The sequence below is a fragment of the Pseudophryne corroboree genome, chromosome 1 (genome assembly GCF_028390025.1).
Source record: "Pseudophryne corroboree isolate aPseCor3 chromosome 1, aPseCor3.hap2, whole genome shotgun sequence".
NCBI lineage: Eukaryota > Metazoa > Chordata > Amphibia > Anura > Myobatrachidae > Pseudophryne > Pseudophryne corroboree.
The window spans coordinates 636,679,573-636,698,568 of NC_086444.1; the positions used below are offsets into that span (position 1 = coordinate 636,679,573).

At 46.0% G+C, this 18,996-nt stretch overlaps 1 protein-coding gene across 3 annotated transcripts in view; it reads right to left on the bottom strand.

The window, feature by feature from the left end:
- DDA1 (DET1 and DDB1 associated 1) overlaps positions 1-18,996 on the bottom strand; it is a 66,827-nt gene that overhangs the window by 2,412 nt on the left and 45,419 nt on the right. The gene's annotated exons all lie outside the window — the stretch shown is intronic.

Consider the following 18,996-nt stretch of genomic DNA (forward strand, 5'->3'; position numbering starts at 1 on the left):
GTTTCAGAAAAATAAAAACAAAAAAGGATGGTATTACAGTACTGAAAAATAAACAAAAACACAAAAACAAAGTATTTCACAGAACATTCCGTTTACGTTTGACACCTTGGAAACCATGGCTTACAGATATTATTGTCAATGTTTAAAATTAATTCATTAATTTCATGAATACTTTTCCGTTGAGAAACTATGGAAGCAAAGCACCTATGCTATAACCTCTCCAGGTACTAGCATAACCACCAGGTTCCTATCACATCAGTATTAATACACTACCTATAGTCTTTGCTGAACATATCACTGCTTGTGTTACAGGAACTCTGCCCAATCAACCTATTATTTAATGATATACAGACTAAACATTTACCAACTTCCATTTAATAAAACAGGTGGGAATCCGGCATTCATTTTACAACAGGATCAAAGTGCTAAACCCAATTACTTTGGGGGAGATTCAATTAGGCGCAGGGTTTACCTCACAGCTAATTGAAAGTGCTGTACAATTCAATTAGCTGCTGGAACCCTGCATGCTGAGCCCCAGAGGGTGGATTTTTTCTCTCGCAGCATCAGAAACTATGAGAAAAAAAATCCACGTTAAAAATGCAATTAAATGTGCGGGGAAACTCCTGTACTCTGCATGGAATCCATGGGTTAGCGCACGTTAAACCATGGTTTATGGTGATGGAAAAATGCAAATTAATTGAATAGCTCCACGTGAGAAACCCAAACCTAACTGAATTCCCCCCTTTAACTGGTACACTGCGGGAGCGTATCACCACTTTTGTGGATTCCTGGTAGGAAAAAATAACTAAGTGTTCCAAGGTGCTCAGTTCTTAGACTCAAAGCATACATTTTTTATGTTGCAGAACAGGAGAGAACAAAATAACAATGAACATAATGGGCACAATAAACATAATGCAGGGTTGGTGCATCTATTTTGGGTAATAACTTTTCGGGGATACATAGGTACTAGGTGAGGCAGCCATTTTGGGTATCTACATAGGTTACCCTGGGTGAACAGACCACCTTAGTAGAGATGACACAAAATGGGGAAGTTGCAGCTTTCTCAAGCTAGATGCCATGGGCCTTACATAATCATCAGACCCACTGATAGGTGTGCCAGGCGAGGCAGCCATTTTGGGTGTGCTACAAAGGTTTCGGTATATGAGATAAGCCATACAAGTAAATAAGGCATATATGAGTAACTGAATATTCATTTCTCGGGTGCTCAGGTACGTCACATTGCGGACTGTGTAGAAAGATTGTTGGGAGGGTCCGGGAAAGACCTGGCGGTCTTGGTGCACATTGGCACTAATGACAAAGTTAATAGGTAGGTGGTATGTCTTTAAGAAAGATTATAGGGACGTAGGCCAGAAACTAAATGGCAAGGACATCTAGGGTAATATTCTCTGAAATATTACCCGTGCCACGCGCTAGTCCAGGGAGGCAGAGGGAGATTAGGGAGGTTAATATGTGTGGTTTAGAGACTGGTGTAGGAAAGAGGGGTTTGTGTTCTTAGAACAGTGGGCGGACTTCTCAGTCAGGCCCCATCTTTTTTGTTGCGATGGATTGCACTTGAATAAGGAGAGGGCAGCAGTGCTGGGGAGGGGGAGGGAGGATGGTTAGAAGGTTGGAGGAGATTTTAAACTAGTTGCCTGGGGAGAGGGACAAGAAATAATTAGTGGGGCAACTAGAGAGAAGAAAAGAAGGTTGTATGAAGTATAATGGGGTGGAGGAGAAAAATAGTCAGCAATGGTAAATTAAGGAAAACTCAACTTCCCAAGGAAACGTCTACAAACTTGCAGTTCAGGGAAGTACTAAAACCTTTCGTGTATGCTTGCAAATGCAAGAATCCTAACAAGTAAAATGGGGGAATTAGAAATTATTGCACTTAATGACCAATATGATATCATAGGCATTACAGAGGCATGGTGGGATGATTCTCACGACTGGGCAGCAAACATGGAGTGATAAACCCTCTTCAGGAGAGAGGACTAATAAATAAAAAAAAAGAAGGAGGTTGTTTGTCTTTATGTTAAGCCATTCTTAAACCCTTACGTAAAGGAGGTCATTTACGAGGGCACTGGAGATAACATGGAGTCATTATGGGTTGAGATTTCGAGTGGGGGTAATGATACAAAAAAGCTTTTAATAGGGACATGCTACAAACCGCCAGATTTTAGTGTGTCTGACAAATTACAACTCTTGCTGCAAATCGAAAAAGCTGCAGAAATGGGGGAGGTCATTATCATAAAGGACTTTAATTAACCGGACATAAACTGGAACACCGAAATAGTAAATACAGCTAGGGGGAAACAGGTTCTTAAAAATGCTAAGAGATCATCACTTGTCGCAGGTAATCGAGGAACCAACTAGAGATAGGACTAAACTGGACCTAGTACTGACTAATAATACGGAGATAATATCAAATACTAAAGTAGGAGAAACCTTGGGAAATAGCGATCATAATATGATCAAATTTGATATCAGCTTCCAAAAACAAATAGTATAAGGGTCTAACTAAGACTTAACTTTAGAAAAGCGCATTTCAACTTGCTGAAACAAGCAATAAAGGACATCAATTGGGAACTTGTATCTCATGGAAAGCTGAAATGTGGGTTGTTTTTACAACTGAGCTCAATAAGTACACTCATTTGTTCATTCCCAAGGTTAACAAAAACAGGAGTAGTAAATTCAAACCGATGTGGCTTAATAAGGTGGTCAAGGAGCGAATGGATAAAAAGAGGTGAGCTTTCAAAGCAGTTAAGTCTCACGGGAAGGCAGAATCATTCCAGTTCTACAGGGAATGTAACAAAAAAAATAAAAATGCAAAACTGAAATCAGAGCAGCCAAAATAGAAAACGAAAAACAAATTGCAAAGGAGAGTAAAAACAAGCCCCAAAAGTTAAGTATATAAAACAGTAAAAGGTTAAAAAAAAAAAAAAAAGGAGAATATTGGACCACTAAAGGGTGAGTTGGATGTCCTGATTAATGATAGGGAAAAAGCAGATTTATTGAATAAATTATTTTCACGAGAGAGGACCGGTTGACAAGAGAAGTGCACCACATAGCAATAGGTAATTTTTATTGCTTAAGTACTTGGTTGAACGAGGAAGTAGTCCAGGAGAGACTAAGTAAAATTAAGATAAATAAATCTCCTGGGCCAGATGGTCTACACCCCAGGGTTCTTATGGAACTTAACTCAGAGCTATCAAGGCCCCTATATATTTGATTTTCAGTGACTCAATTACATCAGGAATGATACCAAAGGATTGGCGTATAGCAGAGATAGTCATAATATTTAAAAAAGGGATTTAAAACTCAACCCGGCAATTATAGACCAGTAAGTTGGACATCTATAGTGGGGAAAATACCGGAAGGTATATTAAGGGATAGTATACTAGAGTACTTAGATACCTCCATGTTTATTAATAGACACCAACATGGTTTTGTGAAGGACAGGTCATATCAAACTAACTTAATAAGCTTCTACGAGGAGGTGAGGGAGAATATTGATCAGGATAAAACAGTGGATGTGGTCTTTCTGGACTTTCTTAGGCCTTTGACAAAGTCCCACATAAGAGGCTAAATTTCAAATTGAGAGAGCTTGGGGTGGGAAACACTATTTCTACTTGAGTAAGTAATTGGCTGTACAACAAAAAACAGCGAGTGGCGATTAATGGGATGTGCTCTAAATGGGCCTCAATGTTTAGTGGTATACCGCATGGTTCAGTACTCGGGCCATTGCTGTTTAACATATTCATTAATGACCTAGGAATTGGCCCAGAAAGCACAGTGTCAATTTTCGCAGATGATACTAAACTGTGTTGAGTAATTAATTCAGATAAGGATGTTGAGTCGCTATAGAATGATTTATCCAGAATGGAGGTCTGGGCAGACAGATGGGGATTGAGGTTCAATATACAGTACCAGTCAAAAGTTTGGACACACTTTCTCATTCACTTGAATGAGAAAGTGTGTCCAAACTTTTGACTGGTACTGTAGAAAAATGTAAAGTTATGCACTTTGGGACAAGAACAAACGGGCAGCCTATAAATTAAATGGGGAAAATGTAGGGATAACGGTAGTTGAAAAGGATTTGGGTGTGCTCATCGATAATAGACTTAGTAGCAGTATGCAATGTCAAAAAAGCAAATAAGGTGTTGGCATGCATAAAACAGGGAATGGAGACGGGGATGAGAGTGGAATATTGTGTACAGTTCTGGATACCGCACTATAAAAAAAAAAAAAAAAAAATATCTTGGAAATCAAAATGGTTCAGAGGCGAGCCACCAAACTGGTTAAGGGGTTAGAGACACTGAATTATGAGGTTAGATATGTTTACACTGGAAATGAGGTGGCTGAGAGGGGACATTTATAAATACATTAAGGGACAATACAAGGACTTATCAGACAATCTGTTTACCAAAAAAATGCTACACAGGACACCCCCTGTGAGGTTAGAAGAGAAAAAAAATTCATACACAACGGAAGAAAGGGTTCTTCACAGTAAGAGCAGTAAGGATTTGGAATTCTCTGCCAGAGGAGGTAGTAATGGTGGACTCACTAAATAAGTTTAAAAATGGATTAGATAAATTCCTAACTGATAAAAATATCCAAGGTTACAACATCTAAAAAATATCTAATCTTATAATACAGGTTGAACTCTATGGACATTTTGGGGGAGATTCAAATGTTTGAAAAGTCAGTTGGGAGTCTGTTTTTTCCTGTCTAATAGACAGGAAAATAAAGACACCCAACCGACTTTTCAAACATTTGAATCTCCCCCTTTGTCTTTTTTCAACCTCACCAACTATGTAACGATGTAGAACACCAGATCAAACACTGAACAACATCTGATAACAAGTAATTAAACATAAACATTTTACATTTTCTTATGGACTGACCTAAGTGTCTGTACATGGCCAAGAACAGGCGATGCACAAACAAAAACTCTCTATGGGGGTTATTCAGAGTTGTTAGCAAACATAAAAAATAAAATAAATAAAAAGTTTATAAATTGGGAAAAACCATGTTGCACTGCAGGTGGGGCAGATGTAATATGATGTGCAGAGAGAGTTAGATTTGGGTGGGTTATATGGTTTCTGTGCAAGGTAAATACTGGCTGCTTTAGATTTACACTGCAATTTAGATTTCATTTTGAACACACCCACCCAATTCTAAAGCTGGGTATACACTATACAATTATCTGGCAGATCATCTGCCAGATCTGGCTGGCTGGAATGAAAATCTGGTTATGGATGAGAGCAAATGACAATCGAACATTTGCTCCCAAACACTGGAAAATGGACAAAACCTGTCATTCCTACAAATTGGTTAAATCCATGATTTAACAAGGCAAGGGAGTACGGAAACAAAGCAATAGAAGATCATCTAAATTCTTTTTTGCTCAGTATTCTCTACAGAGAATACTGCCACGCCCTGCGCTTTTTGTCAGTCAAAAGTTATGATCATCAGTTTGCTGTCTTTTATTTGGCAGTTTCACGTGCCCACATTCCTGGGTTCTTTTTTTAGGTCTTTGTTTAATGCATATCACACATTAGGTCACAAGTGCCAATTATTTTTTTAACGATTAACAGCATATAAAAATGTCGTCTTAGAAGTATTATAACAGCATATGCCAATGTTTCTTGTCCATGCATAACCAAGGATGACTTTCAATCCCTTTCAACATGCAAGACTGACCCTACACACACACTTATACAAAAGATTTATGGTAAGTACTTACCTTTGTTAAATCTTTCTGCGAGGTACACTGGATTCCACAGGGAATAACATCGGGGTGTAGCGTAGGATCTTGATCCGCGGTACCAACAGGCTAAAAGCTTTGACTGTTCCCAAGATGCTCACGTCGCCTCCTCTATAACCCCGTCTCCGTGCACAGGAGCTCAGTTTTTTGTTAACCAGTCCAATGCAGTAGCAGGTGAAAGAGACGAGAACAGTTAGTAGCCACAGACACCACATTCTCACGACAGGAGAAGGTATCAGCAGCTAATGCCATACCAACCCAAAGAAGCTAAGTGCGTCAGGGTGGGCGCTCTGTGGAATCCAGTGTACCATGCAGAGATTTAACAAAAGTTAAGTTCTTACCATAAATCTCCTTTTCTGCTGCGGGGTACACTGTATTCCACAGAGAATAACATCGGGATGTCCTAAAGCAGTTCCTTATGGGAGGGGACGCACTGTAGCGGGCACAAGAACCAGGCGTCCAAAGGAAGCATCCTGGGAGGCGGAAGTATCGAAGGCATAGAACCTTATGAACGTGTTCACCGAGGACCACATAGCCGCCTTGCACAATTGTTCAAGGGTCGCACCACGGCGGGCCGCCCAAGAAGGTCCAACAGACAGAGTAGAATGGGCTTTGATGGTAGCAGGAGCTGGAAGGCTAGCCTGCACATAAGCATGTGCAATCACCATTCTAATCCATCTGGCCAAGGTCTGCTTGTTAGCAGGCCAGCCACGTTTGTGAAAACCAAACAGCACAAAGAGAGAATCAGACTTCCCGACTGAGGCTGTCCTCTTCACATAGATACGGAGAGCCCGTACCACATCCAAAGACCGCTCTTTGGAAGATAAATAAGGCAAGACAAAAGGCCGGAACCACAATCTCTGGTTAAGGTGGAAAAACGACACCACCTTAGGTAGATAACCTGGGTGCATTTGAAGTACCGCCCGGTCCCGGTGAAAAATCAGATAGGGAGTCCTACAAGACAAGGCACCCAAATCTGATACCCGTTTAGCAGAGGCAATAGCCAGAAGAAACAAGACCTTGAGGGAAAGCCACTTAAGGTGCGTAGATTCAAGAGGGTCAAACGGAGATTCTTGCAAAGCCTCCAGAACCACCAACAAATCCCAAGGAGCCACAGGTGGGACATAGGGAGTTGGAATCCGTAAAACACCCTGAGTGAAAGTATGAACATCAGGTAAGGTCGCAATTTTTCTCTGAAACCATACCGACAAGGCAGAAATACGAACCTTGAGCCGAAGGCCCAAGTCCAGGCCCTGTTGTAGGAAGGCCAAAAGTTTGGCCGTACTAAACTTGTAAACGTCATGATTGTTAGATGCGCACCAAGCAAAGTAAGAATTCCAGGCCCTATGGTAAATCAAAGCAGAAGCCGGCTTACGGGCCTTCAAAATCCTTTGGCCTTCAGTACGGAAGCTTCAAGAGCCACGCCGTCAAAGCCAGCCAGGCCAAATCCTGGTAGACACAAGGACCCTGAACGAGGAGGTCTGGTCGAGGACGCTCTAACGAGAGACCCTGAAGGTCTGAGAACCAATTCAGTCTGGGCCACGCTGGAGTGATCAGAAGTAGGATTCCTCATTCCTGATTGAGCTTCCTTATCACCCTAGGCAGAAATGACACCGGAGGGAACACGTACGGCAGCCGAAAATTCCATGGAATTGCCAGAGCGTCCACGAACGCTGCTTGAAGATCCCTTATCCTTCTTCCGAAGACCGGAACCTTGTGATTGTGTCGAGACGCCATAGGGTCTACGTCTGGTAGTCTCCACTTGTCCACTAGGAGTTGAAAGACTTCTGGATGGAGGCTCCACTCTCCGGCGTGCACGTCTGACGACTGAGGAAGTCCACTTCCCAGTTGAGGACCCCCGGAATGAACAATGCCGGGAGATGGCGTTCCGCCCATTGAAGAATTCTTGGCATTTTCATCATTGCCATTAGTATTCCCGCTAGGCAGTTTTAGCAGGGCGCCGCGCCCTGCCCGATTTAAGGGCAAAACCCGCCCTGCCCGTTCTGCGGCGCCCTGCTAAAACTGCCGCCCGCTTCCTGCCCTCACAGCGTGCAAAGATGTTGCGCGCATGCGTGCAGCATCCATTCACGCTGAGAGCGCGCTTGGGGGAAGCCCAGCACCTCCGTAGGTGCTGGGCACGCCCCCAACAGTGCCGCCCGCCCCTTTTACCCACGGTGACCACGCCCCCTATTTTGCATGGCCACACCCCATTTGACGCGCCCACCCCTCTAGAACCGGCGCCCTGCCCGGATTCTAGAGTGAACACTAGCCATGCGGCTTTGAGTGCCACTTTGATGATTTATGTACGCCACCGTGGTGGCGTTATCCGACTGTACTTGAACAGGCCCGTTCTGTACCAGATGCTGGGCCGGATTCAGAGCACTGAACACTGCCCGCAATTCTAGAATGTTTATTGGGAGGAGATTCCTCCCTGGTCCAGCGACCCTGAAGAGTGTGTTGCTCTAACACCGTGCCCCAGCCCCTCAGATTGGCATCCGTCGTCAAAAGGACCCAGTCAGTTGGAGATCCAAAAGGGACGACCCCTGCTCATTCGTTGGTCCTGTAGCCACCAGGTCAGTGACAGACGAATCTCCGGAGAAGGGGAGATCATTTGAGACCTGGTCCGGTGAGGCAGGCCGTCCCATTTGGCAAGAATCAGCTTCTGCAGGGGCCATGAATGAAATTGAGCGTACTCCACCATGTCGAAAGCCAACACCATGAGGCCTAGTACTTGCATCGCTGAGTGTATTGACACACGCGGACAGAAGAGGAAGCACGGTATCTTGTCCTGAAGCTTCAGAACTATCTCCTGAGACAAGAACAACCACTGTGAGTATCCAGCAATGCCCCCAGGTACACCATGCTCTGGGCAGGGACCAGGGATGATTTCTTCCAGTTGATGAGCCAATTGTGGGCTTGCAGAAACTGGACTGTCAGATCCAGATGACGGAGGAGAACTTCCGGTGAGTTGGCCAGGATCAGCAAGTCGTCTAGATATGGTAGGATCCTGATGCCCTGACGGCGGAATAAGGCAGTCATAACCGCCATGACCTTGGTGAAGATTCGCAGAGCCATCGTCAGTCCTAACGGTAAGGCCTGGAATTGGTAAAGGAGGTTGCCAATAACAAAATCGCAATGCAATAGGTATATGCAGATAAGCATCCTGTATATCCAAGAACCATATAGTCCCCTGGCTCCAAAGCCAGAACAATAGAGCGTAGGGTCTCCATATGAAACTTGGAGACCCTCACAAACTTGTTCAAAGATTTGAGGTTGAGAATGGGCCGAGAGGAACCATTCGGTTAGGGGACTAGAAACAGCGTTGAATAGTACCCCCTGCCCCTCTGAGCCAAAGGCACCGGCACCACCACTCCCGTGTCCAGGAGGGATTGTACCACTAACCGGAGGGTTTTTGCCTTCACTTGATCCGCAGGGACATCTGTCAGGCAAAAGCGAGGAGGGGTACGTGTCTTGAAGGATACAGCATATCCGTGAGTGACTACTTCCCATACCCAGGTGTCTGAAGTGGTCTTCAACCATACCTGGGTAAACTGTAGAAGTCGGCCTCCCATCCTGGGATCCCCGCCCCGTCATGCAGCAGGCTTATCTGATTTGGAAGCAGGCCGACAGGCAGCCCAGGCACGTTTAGGCTTGCTGGTTTTGAAAATGAGAGACTGTTTCAGTTACGCCTGACCCTTTGCTTTATCTGGAGGGCGAAAGGAACGAACGGAAGTACTCTTAGCCTTCGGAGCCGAAGGAACAGTACTAAGAAGACATGCAGTCTTAGCAGACGCCAAGTCAGCAACAATCTTGTTGAGATCCTCACCAAAGAGGAGGTTACCTTTAAATGGGAGCACCTCCAGAGTTTTCTTAGAGTCCAAGTCTACCGACCAGGACAGCAACCAGAGAATACGGCGAGCCAAAATGGATGTCGTAGCAGCCTTGGCCGCCAGAACACCCGCATCTGAGGCTGCTTCTTTAATGTAATGAGATGCCGTGACAATATAAGAGACATTGGGGGTAATTCAGAGATGATCACAGCAGCAAATTTGTTAGCAGTTGGGCAAAACCATGTGCACTGCAGGTGTAGCAGATATAACATTTGCATAGAGAGTTAGATTTGGGTGGGTTATTTTGTTTCTTTGCACAGTAAATACTTGCTGCTTTATCTTTACACTGCAATTTAGATTACACACCCCACCCAAATCTACCTCTCTGCACATGTTATATCTGCAACACCTGCAGTGCACATGTTATATCTGCAACACCTGCAGTGCACATGGTTTTGCCCAACTGCTAACAAATTTGCTGCTGCGATCAACTCTGAATTAGGCCCATTGTCTGGCATGTTCAGAGAAATTGGATGGAAACAGCCTTAATTTCTTGAGCCCACGCCTCAATGGCTTCTGCGGCCCAAGTAGCTGCAATGGTGGGCCTATGTGCAGCCCCTGCAAGGGGTTCACTACGATATGCCGGTGGTCGGGCTCCCGGCGACCAGCATACCGGCGCCGGGAGCCCGACCGCCGGCTTACAGACAGTGTGGCGAGCGCAAATGAGCCCCTTGCGGGCTCGCTACGTGCGCCACACTATTTTATTCTCCCTCCAGGGGTGTCGTGGACCCCCACGAGGGAAAATAAGTATCGATATGCCGGCTGTCGGGATCCCGGCGCCGGTATACTGTGCGCCGGGATCCCGTCAGTTGGCATACAGAAGACCACCCCCTGCAAGGGTATAGATAGCTTTTAAGCAGCTTATCCGTCGGCTCCTTAAGAGAAGTGACGGTAGTGACAGGCAGAGCAGATGACACCACCAGCCGAGCAAATTGCGAATCCACCGGCGGTGGAGTTTCCCAATTTTTACTCAACTCAGCCGCAAGGGGATAGCGGACTAAATTTCTTTCCTGGGTTCTCGCAGGATTCCTGACTTATGACAACCAAGTGGTCAGAATGAGATAAAACTAACTTTGTTAATTTCTGATGTTTAAACCTGTCCGGTTTCTTAGCTGTAGTTGTAGGCTCAGGATCATTAATCTGAAGAATGAGCCTGGTAGCTAATAGATCAGGAAAATCCACCTGTGAAACCGATTCCCTATCAGAAGCGTCATGGTCAGAATCGGAGGGGTCAGTATACACGCCATCTTCATCAGAAGACGTATCCGGATGCGTGGATTGAGAGGAAGGCACAGGCAGCTTAGAGAACTTCTTAGGTTTAGTCTTAGGCGGGCGAGGGTCAGGAACACTTTTACTCAGAGTTATTCAATTGCTGTAACTGAGTGGACAGAGCATCTGTCCATGGCGGATTAACCGCAGGGACCATATAAGGCTGTGTCAAAGTCGAAAAATATTGCAGTACACACATCAAGTACAAACTACACACAGATGACCTCCGTGCGCATACTTATTCTGCCGTGCGTGCACATATCCGCAATTTGTGTATGGTCGCTCCCGCGGTCCTGCGCATTAGCGCGTGGTATGGATATTTACGGTAGAGTTTGTGAACGCATGGAAAGCTATCAAAACACATTACATATTTAATCCAAATAGTGCACAATGTACACATAGTCTCCCTGCACCACATCAGTACGTTACAGCAGTTTAAATGGTAACAGAACAAAGGGATTCACCTTTACAGGATAGGAGGGGACAGAACAAGGTTATAAGGTGGTGTTTGATATCCAGCCGTAGGGTATTGTAAGGGTAATATTCCGGTGTTTGTTTGAAGAAGATCGCATGTTCCTGCGAATAGTTATGTGCAGGAGCAGAATATAGATATAAACTGTATTTACTGTACATTATGCATGCGGCGGGAATCCAGAGGAGACCACCCACAAAAGCAGTTGGAACAGACATCGCCCACCTATTCAAACCGACCTATGACCTCTCCTGTACTGTAAATGACCATCCCTGTGTCCAATGGACAAAGAGATTACAGTATCCATTGGGTTTTGGAAGAATTGTATAAAGAGAGCCTGCTGCAGGCCTGGTCAGACACAAGACTCACAAAGTTATCTATCTAGATGACGGAGGACCAGACTGGGTAGCGCAGCAAAATCCAAACAAGTATGTAACATTGACTGTAGCCATTATTCTGTATTGTATTGTATATATTGTAACCCCCTTTCAGTAATAATATGCTGTGGTGTCGGAACCCAGCAGTTTAATTACAATCTGGTGTCATGTCTTCCTTTCCCTGCTAAGGTTTAAAGTGTATTATTATCGCATTGCATAGCTGTTAAGGGTTTGCGGTGTATCTCTGGGTGTGTACGCGCTGTGTGTACTTTGTACCGTCACCGCGGCGTTTGTGCACAAAGTCCGTACACAGTACGGGACTCTTTACGCTAACAGCGTAAAGAGTACGTAGAGTGTGTATTAAGTATAGCGGCCGCAGCGGCTCCATGGTAAAGTGTATTTAAAGTGTGTTTAAGGTATAGCTTTTCATTCCTGTATATAAATCAGCACTCTCAATTGGGGGCTCCGTCAGGGATTCCACATACTCACAGCCTAACAGGTAACAGCAGACTTAATCTATCAGCAAAAGGGTGGACAGAAAGTATCCTACGTAACCTTTTCTTGGTCGGTGGATACACTAAAAACCCTACTTGTGTGCTGATTAGATGACGTCTGCTCTGTATGGTTTGTAGAGATGCTGGTAGAACCGTAAAGTAAACATGAAAAAAGCTACTTAAAAATCTGTGAAATTTTTTTTGGCGCCAAAAGCGTACACAACAAAAAGGCACCCATACCCTTTGTATACCCTCTCACATTGTTGCCATAAGACTCAAATTGTTAGATTGATTTAGATCTGTGTGAAACCGGTTACATTTTGTTGCTATATAGTTAAAACTAAAATAAATGTTTAAGGAAGTAAGTGTAAAGCACAAACGCAGTCTGGCCTGGTTGTAAAGGTTTATACAGAAAGAAACGGTGTTGTGTTAAGTGAGCGATTGTAGTTAGTATTGCTCACATTTATAGAAGTTGTGGGATTTGTTTAATTGCGGACTTACGGTTTTGAACACGTGTCTCGGACAAAGTACAGGACTGCGCACGCAGCGTAAGAGACACGCACGGTCGTGTGTTTACGCAAAGTGCATAAGAGTACGGGCGCTAAGTACAAATTACACAATAGTTCGTTTAGTTTAAAGGTGGGACAGTAGCCACGCTACAATAGCACAAAACTGCCCGGTTTCTAAAGCAGATTAGTATAAACACATTTTTTTTTTTAAATTGCCTCTGGGGTAAAGCTGCCAACCTGAATGAATCCAAATTTTCTGTACAGAAAAAATAAGAATTTACTTACCGATAATTCTATTTCTCGGAGTCCGTAGTGGATGCTGGGGTTCCTGAAAGGACCATGGGGAATAGCGGCTCCGCAGGAGACAGGGCACAAAAAGTAAAGCTTTTAACCATGTGGTGTGTACTGGCTCCTCCCCCTATGACCCTCCTCCAAGCCTCAGTTAGGTACTGTGCCCGGACGAGCGTACACAATAAGGAAGGATCTTGAATCCCGGGTAAGACTCATACCAGCCACACCAATCACACCGTACAACTTGTGATCTAAAACCCAGTTAACAGTATGATAACAGAGGAGCCTCTGAAAGATGGCTTCCTACAACAATAACCCGATGAAGGCAACAATAACTATGTACAATTATTGCAGATAATCCGCACTTGGGATGGGCGCCCAGCATCCACTACGGACTCCGAGAAATAGAATTATCGGTAAGTAAATTCTTATTTTCTCTATCGTCCTAGTGGATGCTGGGGTTCCTGAAAGGACCATGGGGATTATACCAAAGCTCCCAAAGGGGCGGGAGAGTGCGGATGACTCTGCAACACCGAATGAGAGAACTCCAGGTCCTCTTTTGCCAGGGTATCAAATTTGTAGAATTTTACAAACGTGTTCTCCCCCGACCACGTAGCTGCTCGGCAGAGTTGTAATGTCGAGACCCCTCGGGCAGCCGCCCAAGATGAGCCCACCTTCCTTGTGGAATGGGCCTTAACAGATTTAGGCTGTGGCAGGCCTGCCACAGAATGTGCAAGTTGAATTGTGCTACAAATCCAACGAGCAATCGACTGCTTAGAAGCAGGAGCACCCAGCTTGTTGGGTGCATACAGTATAAACAGCGAGTCAGATTTTCTGACTCCAGCCGTCCTTGAAATGTATATTTTTAAAGCTCTAACAACGTCCAACAACTTGTAGTCCTCCAAGTCGCTTGTAGCCGCAGGCACTACAATAGGCTGGTTCAGGTGAAACGCTGATACCACCTTAGGGAGAAAATGCGGACGCGTCCGCAGTTCTGCCCTATCCGAATGGAAAATTAGATATGGGCTTTTGCAAGATAAAGCCGCCAGTTCTGACACTCTCCTGGCTGAAGCCAGGGCTAGTAGCATGGACACTTTCCATGTGAGATATTTCAAATCCACCTTTTTTAGTGGTTCAAACCAATGGGATTTGAGGAAATCTAAAACTACGTTTAGATCCCACTGTGCCACCGGAGGCACTACAGGGGGCTGTATACGCAGTACACCCTTAACAAAAGTCTGGACCTCAGGAACTGAGGCCAATTCTTTTTGGAAGAATATTGACAGGGCCGAAATTTGAACCTTAATAGATCCCAACTTGAGACCCATAGACAATCCTGATTGCAGGAAATGCAGGAATCGACCCAGTTGAAATTCCTCCGTCTGAGCACTCCGATCCTCGCACCACGCAACATATTTTCGCCAAATGCGGTGATAATGTTTCGCGGTTACTTCCTTCCTTGCTTTAATCAAAGTAGGAATGACTTCTTCCGGAATGCCTTTTCCCTTTAGGATCCGGCGTTCAACCGCCATGCCGTCAAACGCAGCCGCGGTAAGTCTTGAAACAGACAGGGACCTTGCTGAAGCAGGTCCCTTCTCAGAGGTAGAGGCCACGGATCGTCCGTGATCATCTCTTGAAGTTCCGGGTACCAAGTCCTTCTTGGCCAATCCGGAGCCACTAGTATCGTTCTTACTCCTCTTTTCCTTATAATTCTCAATACCTTTGGTATGAGAGGCAGAGGAGGAAACACATACACCGACTGGTACACCCAAGGCGTTACCAGCGCGTCCACAGCTATTGCCTGCGGGTCTCTTGACCTGGCGCAATACCTGTCCAGTTTTTTGTTGAGGCGAGACGCCATCATGTCCACCATTGGTCTTTCCCAACGGGTTACAAGCATGTGGAAAACTTCTGGATGAAGTCCCCACTCTCCCGGGTGAAGGTCGTGTCTGCTGAGGAAGTCTGCTTCCCAGTTGTCCACTCCCGGGATGAACACTGCTGACAGTGCCATCACATGATTCTCCGCCCAGCGAAGAATCCTCGCAGCTTCTGCCATTGCACTCCTGCTTCTTGTACCGCCCTGTCTGTTTACATGGGCGACTGCCGTGGTGTTGTCCGACTGGATCAACACCGGTTTTCCTAGAAGCAGAGGTTCTGCCTGACTTAGAGCATTGTAGATTGCTCTTAGTTCCAGAATGTTTATGTGAAGAGACATCTCCAGGCTCGACCACACGCCCTGGAAGTTCCTTCCTTGTGTGACTGCTCCCCAGCCTCTCAGGCTGGCGTCCGTGGTCACCAGGATCCAATCCTGTATGCCGAATCTGCGGCCCTCCAATAGATGAGCGCTCTGCAACCACCACAGAGGAGATACCCTTGTCCTTGGAGACAGGGTTATCCGCCGGTGCATCTGAAGATGCGACCCTGACCATTTGTCGAGCAGATCCCTCTGGAAAATTCTTGCGTGGAATCTGCCGAATGGAATTGCTTCGTAAGAAGCCACCATTTTTCCCAGGACTCTTGTGCATTGATGTACAGACACCTTTCCTGGCTTTAGGAGGTTCCTGACAAGTTCGGATAACTCCTTGGCTTTTTCCTCCGGGAGAAATACCTTTTTCTGAACTGTGTCCAGAATCATCCCTAGGAACAGCAGACGTGTTGTCGGAATTAACTGGGATTTTGGAATATTCAAAATCCACCCGTGCTGTTTTAGCACTTCTTGAGACAGTGCTACTCCCATCTCTAGCTGTTCTCTTGACCTTGCCCTTATCAGGAGATCGTCCAAGTATGGGATAATTAACACTCCTTTTCTTCGAAGAAGAATCATCATCTCGGCCATTACTTTGGTAAAGACCCGAGGTGCCGTGGACAATCCAAACGGCAGCGTCTGAAACTGATAGTGACAGTTTTGTACGACGAACCCGAGGTACCCCTGGTGTGAGGGGTAAATTGGGACGTGGAGATACGCATCCTTGATGTCCAAGGATACCATAAAGTCCCCTTCTTCCAGGTTCGCTATCACCGCTCTGAGTGACTCCATCTTGAACTTGAACTTTTTTATGTACAGGTTCAGGGATTTCAGATTTAGAATAGGTCTTACCGAGCCGTCCGGCTTCGGTACCACAAATAGAGTGGAATAATACCCCTTTCCCTGTTGTAAAAGGGGTACTTTGACTATCACCTGCTGAGAGTACAGCTTGTGAATGGCTTCCAAGACCGTCACCCTGTCGGAGGGGGACGTTGGTAAAGCAGACTTCAGGAAACGGCGAGGTGGAGACGTCTCTAGTTCTAACCTGTACCCCTGAGATATTATCTGCAGGATCCAGGGATCTACCTGCGAGTGAGCCCACTGCGCGCTGAAATTCTTGAGACGACCCCCCACCGCCCCCGAGTCCGCTTGAGAAGCCCCAGCGTCATGCTGAGGCTTTTGTAGAAGCGGGGGAGGGCTTCTGTTCCTGGGAAGGAGCTGCCTGTTGCTGTCTCTTCCCCTTTCCTCTGCCTCGTGGCAGATATGAATATCCCTTTGCTCTCTTGTTTTTAAAGGAACGAAAGGGCTGCGGTTGAAAAGTCGGTGTCTTTTTCTGTTGGGGAGTGACTTGAGGTAAAAAGGTGGATTTCCCGGCTGTAGCCGTGGCCACCAAATCCGATAGACCGACTCCAAATAACTCCTCCCCTTTATACGGCAAAACTTCCATATGCCGTTTTGAGTCCGCATCGCCTGACCACTGTCGCGTCCATAAACTTCTTCTGGCCGAAATGGACATAGCACTTACCCGTGATGCCAGCGTGCAGATATCCCTCTGTGCATCACGCATATAAAGAAATGCATCCTTTATTTGCTCCAAAGACAGTAAAACATTGTCCCTATCCAGGGTATCAATATTTTCAATCAGGGACTCTGACCAAGCTACTCCAGCACTGCACATCCAGGCTGTCGCTATAGCTGGTCGTAGTATAACACCTGTATGTGTGTATATACTTTTTTGGATATTTTCCATCCTCCTATCTGCTGGATCTTTAAGTGCGGCCGTCTCAGGAGAGGGTAACGCCACTTGTTTTGATAAGCGTGTGAGCGCCTTGTCCACCCTAACCTCTGGCGGGAAAGGGTATAAAGCCAATAACTTCTTTGAAATTAGCATTTTTTTATCGGGGGCAACCCACGCTTCATCACACACCTCATTTAATTCTTCTGATTCAGGACAAACTATAGGTAGTTTTTTCACACCCCACATAATACCCTGTTTAGTGGTACCTGTAGTATCAGCTATATGTAACGCCTCCTTCATTGCCAAAATCATATAACGTGTGGCCCTACTGGAAAATACGGTTGATTCGTCACCGTCACCACTGGAATCAGTGCCTGTGTCTGGGTCTGTGTCGACCGACTGAGGCAAAGGGCGTTTTACAGCCCCTGACGGTGTTTGAGGCGCCTGGACAGGCACTAATTGATTGTCCGGCCGTCTCATGTCGTCAAACGACTGCTTTAGCGTGTTGACACTATCCCGTAATTCCATAAATAAAGGCATCCATTCTGGTGTCGACCTCCTAGGAGGTGACATCCCCATATTTGGCAATTGCTCCGCCTCCACACCAATATCGTCCTCATACATGTCGACACACGCGTACCGACACACAGCAGACACACAGGGAATGCTCTAAACGAAGACAGGACCCCACTAGCCCTTTGGGGAGACAGAGGGAGAGTCTGCCAGCACACACCAAAAGCGCTATATATGACAGGGATAGCCTTATAATAAGTGCTCCCTATATAGCTGCTTTAAATATATATAATGCCACAATTTTGCCCCCCCTCTCTTGTTTTACCCTGTTTCTGTAGTGCAGTGCAGGGGAGAGACTGGGAGCCTTCCTGACCAGCGGAGCTGTGAGAGGAAAATGGCGCCGTGTGCTGAGGAGATAGGCCCCGCCCCTTTTTCGGCGGGCTCGTCTCCCGCTCTTCAATGATTCAGGCAGGGGTTAAATATCTCCATATAGCCCCCGGAGGCTATATGTGAGGTATTTTATGCCTAAAAAAGGTTTCTCATTGCTGCCCAGGGCGCCCCCCCCCAGCGCCCTGCACCCTCAGTGACTGCCGTGTGAAGTGTGCTGGGAGCAATGGCGCACAGCTGCAGTGCTGTGCGCTACCTTAAGAAGACTGAGGAGTCTTCTGCCGCCGATTCTGGACCATCTTCTGTCTTCAGCATCTGCAAGGGGGCCGGCGGCGCGGCTCCGGTGACCCATCCAGGCTGTACCTGTGATCGTCCCTCTGGAGCTTGATGTCCAGTAGCCAAGAAGCCAATCCATCCTGCACGCAGGTGAGTTGACTCCTTCTCCCCTAAGTCCCTCGCTGCAGTGATCCTGTTGCCAGCAGGAATCACTGTAAAATAAAAAACCTAGCTAAACTTTTTCTAAGCAGCTCTTTAGGAGAGCCACCTAGATTGCACCCTTCTCGGCCGGGCACAAAAACCTAACTGAGGCTTGGAGGAGGGTCATAGGGGGAGGAGCCAGTACACACCACATGGTTAAAAGCTTTACTTTTTGTGCCCTGTCTCCTGCGGAGCCGCTATTCCCCATGGTCCTTTCAGGAACCCCAGCATCCACTAGGACGATAGAGAAACAAAGTATATTTGAGTGAGCGAACGTAGGAGTGAGTGGATATTTGAACCCAGGGAATTCGGGATTCCGTCGTGTGGTACATCAAGTAAGAGGAGGCTTGGTGGCGTGAAGTGGCTGACTCACGTTAATATAGATTGAAATACGCAAATCGTGAGGTGATTTGCAAAGGAGCGATAGTGCATAAGTATTGCGAAGTATTGAAGTAAAAAGGTTTTTGTATTACGCTCCGGGCTGAGGGTCACAGTTTGTACATTGACCCGTGGTTGTACGGCAGATAGGTAACAAGTACCTATACGCTGTGCAATTGGACCGCGCGT